The sequence below is a fragment of the Acomys russatus genome, chromosome X (assembly GCF_903995435.1).
Source record: "Acomys russatus chromosome X, mAcoRus1.1, whole genome shotgun sequence".
NCBI lineage: Eukaryota > Metazoa > Chordata > Mammalia > Rodentia > Muridae > Acomys > Acomys russatus.
Genome location: NC_067169.1, coordinates 113488007 through 113494356, shown reverse-complemented (window position 1 = coordinate 113494356; position 6350 = coordinate 113488007). Strand labels below are relative to the sequence as shown.

General features: G+C 33.6%; 1 non-coding gene across 1 annotated transcript; it reads left to right on the top strand.

The window, feature by feature from the left end:
- Window positions 1–2015: 2015 nt before the first annotated feature.
- Window positions 2016–2121, top strand: LOC127185975 (U6 spliceosomal RNA). Its single transcript, XR_007830240.1, has one exon. It is a non-coding gene; the product is annotated as a U6 spliceosomal RNA (small nuclear RNA).
- The last annotated feature ends 4229 nt before the right edge of the window (window positions 2122–6350 follow it).

Genomic DNA, 6350 nt, shown 5'->3' with positions numbered 1-6350 from the left:
AAGGACCTGACAACAAAGACAAGGCCACAAGTGAAGAGTACGGATCCTCCTAACTTTTATCTCAATTATTTAAAAAGTTTCATAATATACACATAGGATTCCCACTCTAAGTTTTACCCTACTTACATATCAGTCTTCCTGCCATACAAAACACAATTATGCCTATATTTTCTAAAATTCAACAGAGGCCCTGATTATTATTGTTAGATGGAAATACATATAGCTGAATCCATTTAGTGTTGCTCCTATGTACATGAAAGAGAATGGGAAAAATAGGGAAGGAATTTGAAAGGGAGAAAATGGGATAGAAATGATACAAATTCAGTAGGCATATATGAAATTCTCAAAAATGCAGAGAAACAGAAACATTTAATGTATTTATATATGTTTACTGGTGACTGTAAAAATTCTACTGTATTAGCTAAAATATAAAATAAAGCCAGCAATGTTCAGCACTGTATAAGAAACTCATAAAACATATAGCCTATTGCTATTTCTTTTGCTGGCCTTCAGGAGTGGAATGTTGGAGGTAAATTGCTGAAGTCACCATGTACTCCAGACACAGGGCTCAGGGGTTCTTAAACTGGACTGGACTTCATGCTAACAGAAGGCATCATGCAACCTTCTAAAGGAGGGAAGCATCAAGTAGTCCCACACAGCTATGACGCATATAAAGTACAGCAATGACTAATATGACACAGTAACCCTAAGAGGCAATGGTGGCATGATACATTGGTGATAACCAATAACTCTCTATGTATAGTTAAGACTCACTGAAACAAGAAGGACACCATGCCTGGGACTAAAGACCTAGCCAACTAATAAGGGCTAATTATGCCATAAATCTAGTAGGAAAAGCAACAAACACACTTTATTCAACCCTCATAACCCCTATATACATTCAAAACATTTATTCTTATACCAACAGATAAGTACAGTCCTTATAGCTCATCAAGGAAACATCTCTTTGCAACTGATGGAGATGACTACAAAAAGCTGGGACAAAGCAAAATGCACAGATGTGGAGCCCAGTTCCATGGATATTTCTATAAAATACTCCTAAAAACAAGGGTCAAGTTTTAATGTTGAACTGTGGACCAAAAGACTGTAAGAACCATAAAAACAGGGAGTTTGGTGTGGGATTGTGTCTCCTAGAAATGAGGAATGCTACAACCATAAAGTCACAACAACAAAGCTGCCTAAATAGGAACTGAAATAGGACACAAATAGAAATGCTTAAGAGGGAAGCCTATGCTGCATCAATGCTACACACACACACACACACACACACACACACACACACACACACACGTAACTAAGGGAAGAACATACCAATGTGTTATCTAATACTAAGTAGTCATCCCTAAAACATAAATGTATAGTAATATTATGAAGACTGAGAAGGTTTACTCATAAATGTACACACACACACACACACACACACACACACATGAAACAACAATTAAAAATGAGCACATAAATTTGAAGAAGAACAAAATAGAGATATATGAGCAGATTTGAAAAGATGAGGGGAGGAAAAATTATAATCTCAAAAATAAAACACAAAATCAACAATAAAAATATCAAATCAGAAGCCATAACATACAAAAAAAATGTCCAGCAAAACAAACAAGGCCCCCGAAAGCAATATGAGCAAAAATAATTTACAAAAGTACCACTGAGCTCGTTTTGCTTTGGCTATTTACTACTAGTCATGGGGTCTACACAGAAGTGTGGTTAAAATATCCAGTAAGATGCCATTGAAATGGGCGTAGGGTATGGTAGGTAAGGATGTTATGGGAGGGATTGGAGAAGGGTAAACTGAGATTATAATATATCATATTTAAAAAGGTTTTTCAATTAAAAATAGTTCCATTATTTGCTTAAAGAATAAGCTTTAAAAAATTTAAGAACATGAAGTTGGGAAGAATTATAACTTATTGTTCATGATTAAGCATACTTAAAAAAAAGGCTGAATAGAATATTGAATTGACTATGAATAATGTATGAGCATGGTTCTTGCTTCAGCAGTACATATACTAACACTGGAACAATAAAGAGAAGATTAGCATGGCCACTGGGCAAGGATGACACATAAATTTTGAAGCATTCCATATTTCAAAACTATATGAAAATGAAGTATGAAATATAACTAAAGATTTTGACTATATGAATAGACAAAGACTACTGCTACATATAGACAGAGTGCTTTCAGGTTTTACCAGTAGTTGGATGGTGTTGAATATTTATGTTCTTATCAGAGAGTTAGTTAAAGTTGAGATTTTAGGGAAGTAAGACATATCTAAAATGCTTATTAGGTGGCTTAGAGGTGGCTTTTAAAATAATAAACATATTCTCATGTATTCAAGTGTAGTCAAAGATAAGACCTCTAATCCATGGACATTTGCACAGTTGCAGTATGCTAAAAAGAGGACTAAAGGAAGAAGACAGGAGGTGAACTAGCCAAAGCAGAATACAGATAAGTATCACTGTAGCTACTAAGCTCAGTGTAAAGAAATAATAGATAGGAGAGCAAAGTGACGTGATTGAAAAGGTATAGAGAGGACAGAGAGTATGCTGGTGGCTTAATAATGATCAATCTTTTATATTTATGTTGGTAAGATTATAATTGAAAAAAATCATTGAAAATAATAGGAGGTATATGTCCTCAGCCATGAAGGACTGAAGAAGGCTGACTTCACAGGGCAGCAGAGCTAAATACACTAATACATATTTATGGGCTTACTGTAAGGTGCCACTGAGTTAACGCTTTTGCAATGGGGATATAAAATGTCAAACATTAATTACCAATGTAACATTTTATTTTTTAAAACTGTAGTGAAACAGTTTTTATCTCAAAAATCAATCTATGTGGATAAAAAATATCCTGTTGCTAATGAATAACCTTATTTTGAAATCACCTTCTGCCTATTAAATCATTGAAATTTTGTGGCTAGAGAGATGGCTCAGAAGTTAAGAGCACTGATTAATCATGTAGAAGTCCTGGGTTCAGCTTATATCTTCTACATGGCAGTTTACAATGATGTAACTCCAATCCCAGGGGATTGGACACGCTCTTATGGGCACTGTGGACAACAAGTACACATATGGCTCGCATATACTCAAGCAGGCAAAACACCATACATATAAAATTAAAATAAACAATTTTTTAAAAAGAAAGAAATCTTTAAAAATAGCAGCAAAATGATTGCAGTTTTCTATATATGCACTTGCCTTCTCAACTGGTGTTGTTCTCCTTAGATGAAGAATTAAAGTTAGGTAATATACTTACCTTCACTGCCTTGCCTATGATGAGGTATAAAGCACATCTACAATAACTTATTTATTTAATAAATTAGTGAATGATGCAATGAATATTATAGGAAATACAACTGTTTTAAAGGATGGAAACTGGAAAGGCACCTTAGAGGTTTTAAAGTGCCTTGTTTTCTGTGATGACACTGGATGACTGTTGCCACTTTCGCAGCTAGACAATAAAACCCAAATATATTTGGACGGATTTTGTTTGTAATAATCTCAGATGAGCATGCAATAAATAGTGGTACTCCAAATCAATGACTCCTGCCACAACAAAAGTTGCAATGTCGTTTTCCTGTACAACACAAAGCAAGTTCACCTAATCTCTAAGGAAATAGGCTATTACATCCAGAAATAATGTCAGACTTTTACTAAAAACATTATACAGTTACTGTTACCATTTCTACTTGAATCTCTTTTCAAAGAGTAAACACTATGAAATTTGAAACAGAATATTTGCTATGATTTAGGATAATATTGGTATGATGGATCTGGCAATGTCCCAGATCTATTGATACAGCAAATAAACTTTATTATTTAACACTAAAAGTAATGAGGCTGTAACCATTTAAAGAACAGAAACGTGAAATTAGCAGAGAGCAAAAAAATCAACATTTTTAAAATCATTTTCAACATATGTAAAATAAGTGGCTGGTGCCATCTAGACTGCTCTTTTCTTCTGTTCTGGCAAATACTTTCTATCTTCTATAAATACTTAAAGATAATTTATCCCTAAGCTGCTAGAAAATTTTCATATTCTCTCTCTCTGAAACTGCAAGGGAAACTGCTACACAATTCTTCTGAACTCCAAATACAAAATCATGGCAGTTTTTCTGTGTGTGTCATTTTCAGAGTCAGCTCTAACTACATGCCCCCAGTTTTCTTACCATGTGTCAATTATTTGCCCTAAGGAACAAACCAGCAGCAGAAAATCTATATTTTCTCTTAAGCTCTGGAAATGTTTTCTGTGATTATAGCAGTAGGTCTTACCTTACAATTTTATTTCTTTATATCTCTTGAGTATGCCAACTGAGGAAAGACAGAAGAGATCTACTGAAAAAGAGGATTACAAAGGAACTCAATTTGCTTCTGGAAAAATGGTGAGTGGAGTGTGTAAAGGAAGATATGTGAAACAGAACTGACTGTGATTTGTAACTGGTGAAATTAGGTTATAAGTACATATGAGTTTTTGTACCTTTTTATGTGCTTGGAATTTCTAATGATATAAAGGTTATTTCTAAACATGTAACCTGTAAATTACAATGTGCATATTGACATTGAATTTGAGCATGTTAAATCTTCCAGATCTTGTTGAGGGTATTAAAAAATGGCAATCCAGAAAGGGTAATACAATTATGGATTTTAATAAAAAAAAAAACTAATGAAAGATTTAATAAAATTAGCTTCCATATTATCTCCACAGTATTTTAAGTGATTCAAATATTCATTCCTCCCTCTCTGTCTCTCTCTCTCTGTCCCTGTCTCTGTCTCTCTCTCTGTCTCTCACACATATGCACACACACACACACACACACACACACACACACACACACACACACACGAGGTTTTCTTCAGTTGTACCAGTATTGGTATAAAAAAGAATATATAATCTAACTTCAAAGGATTCTCAATGTCATTTTAATTGGCCTGTGGTAAATATTTACAATTGTGTAATTTTTATTCTTCTGTGAAAATATAAAAATTAAACTTTAAAAAATAAGCAAAGCTATTGAATTGACCATTTGTCATTGCCAGGATTTTGTTATTGCTTTTAAATGCCACAATAACTTTTCATTGACTTTTTATACTCATAACAGAAGCTTTAAAAACAACTGACTTACACGATGTGATGCAGCTTATATGACATGTTCTGTTCTGCAAGACCAGGATCCAGCCTAACCTCAAGGGCAAAAGCAATGAAACATTGAATGAGACTTTTGAATCCATGACCCATGATATAATTTATATTATCTTATCCATGTCAAATATTTTGGCTCAGCCATGTACATGAACACAAGTTTTTAGAAGAACACAATTGCTTAGTTATTGGAAGGAATCTTTGGGAAAGAAATACAAATTAAGGTAACAAAATAGTCATACAGGTTTGTGTTTGCTTTAATGTCTTCAATAAAAAATGAAGGCATGCATTCTCAAAATGGGCATATGTGTCATGAATGTAAGGTAATATTTTCAGAATGTAAGAAACACAAATGACCTCTAATTCTACAAATAATATATGTGAGCAGTATACTTTAAAATAAGTAAAACCCCCACCTCCAATAGAAAATATGAAAATCACTAAACAATACCATTATGATCTGTAGTATTTTTCTAATTTTTTAATGAGCCTAAAACACACCTTGGTCAATTTCATTCTGTACCTATTTTTTTAAACATTGGATCTAAAGATATTAAACTGTACTTTCAAACAATATACAATTCAATTGATTGAAATGTCCTGTTCCAACTAATTCCAAGCTAAAATCTCTACAAAGCAATAAAATCTAGTGAGTTTCTTACCAGCACAACATAATTATAAGTGCATAACTTATTTTCATAGACACCAATAGTATCAAAGGAAAGCAATTGTGTATGCAGAGTACAATTTGGGAACCTAAAATATAATAATTACTTTAAAAGGAAGTAGGTATTATTTGAGAAAATATTAGTGTTAATCCAAATAAACATACTAATGCTTACAGTTTCTCTTTTGATGTTTAAAGTTTCTCAGCATCACATCTGTTCTTCCTGCAAATAAAATATTGAATGAATTTAAAATCAATAACTTTCAGAAAAAATTATAGGACCAAGGTCTATTATTGCAAAATCTACTAGGGTAGAGGCCTTAAAAGAGAAACAAGTCACTATTCACTTATTGTAGGGAGCCCTGCTAAATGCTGCCAAGTCAGAAATCCGGTGCTTAGGCTGCATGCTGTGACCTTCCAGCTGCTGATCTCTGCCGGAGGAGGTCTTTGTGTTCCAGGCCATCCTGGACTATTTACCTTTGAAAGAAGTAGGGAAGTCCCTACTGA